The sequence below is a fragment of the Chrysochloris asiatica genome, unplaced genomic scaffold (assembly GCF_000296735.1).
Source record: "Chrysochloris asiatica unplaced genomic scaffold, ChrAsi1.0 scaffold00217, whole genome shotgun sequence".
NCBI lineage: Eukaryota > Metazoa > Chordata > Mammalia > Afrosoricida > Chrysochloridae > Chrysochloris > Chrysochloris asiatica.
The window spans coordinates 2,167,524-2,168,887 of record NW_006408735.1 but is presented as its reverse complement, the minus strand read 5'-3'; positions in this window follow the sequence as shown (position 1 = coordinate 2,168,887).

The window sequence follows — 1,364 nt, the reverse complement described above, 5'->3', positions numbered from 1 at the left end:
GGACATCAGTAATGATATCCCTCATTCCATGGACTCTTCTGAATCCAGCTTGAACCTCTGGAAGTTCTTTGTCAATGTATGCTTACAGCTATTTCTGTATTACCTTTAGTAAAACTTTATTTGCATAGGATATCAAAGAGATTGTCCAATGATGTCTGCATTCCGTTGGGTCACTTCTCTTTGGAATGGGTACAAGTATGGATCTCTTCCAATCAGTAAGCTAGATAGTTGTCTTCCAAACTTCTTGACATAGATAAGTGAGTGCCTCCAGTGCTGCATCACTTTATTCAAATATTTAAATTTTTATTCCATCAGTTACTCAAAGCTTGTTCTTTGCCAATTCCTTCAATGCACCTTGGACTTGTTCCTTCAGTATCATTGGCTCTTTATTATGCTACCTCTTGCAATGGTTGAACATCAACCATTTCCTTTTGGTACAGTGACTCTCTGTATTCCTTCCACCTTCTTTTGATACCTTCTGCATGATTCAATAATTTGCTCAGAGATTCCTTAAATAATGAATGTTGAGGCTTGAATTTTTTCTTCAATTTCCCCAGCTTGAGAAATGCTTAGCATGTTCTTCCTTTCTGGTTTTCTGACTCCAGATCTTTGCATATTTTGTTGTAATATTTGGCTTTGTTTTCTCAATCTGACCTTTGGAATTTTCTGTTCAGCTCTTTCTTGTACCTCCTCATTTCTTCCATTTGCTTTAGCGTCTATGCTGGAGAGCAAGTTTCAGTGTCTCTTCTGACTTCCATTTTGATCTTTTCCTTCTTTCTTGTCTTCTTAATGAATTTTACTTTCTGCATGTATCATGTTCTTGATGTCATCCCACAACTCTTCTGGTCTTTGGTCTTTAGTGTTTAATGTATAAAATCTGTTCTTCAGATGATCTCTAAGTACAGGTAGGATATACTCAATGCCATATTTTGGCTCTCATGGACTTGCTTTTATTTTCTTCAGCTTCAGTTTGAATTTACATATGAGCAATTGATGGTCTGTTTCACAATCTGCCCCTGGACTTGTTTTGACTGATGATATAGAGCTTTTCCATCGTCTTTTTCTGCAGATGTAGTCAATTTGATTTCTGTGTATTCCATCCTGTGAGGTCCATGTGTATAATCATCTGTTATGCTGTCTAAAGAAGATATTTGGAATTAATAAATCATTGATTTTTATAGAACTCTATCATGTGATCTTCAGCATCATTTCTATCACCAAGGCCATATTTTCCAACTACTGATTCTTCCTCTTTATTCCTATTGTTTGCATTCCAATCACCAGTAATGATCAATATATCTTGTTTCCATGTTTGATCAATTTTGGATTGAAGAATTTGGTAGAATTCTTCTATTTTATCCTCA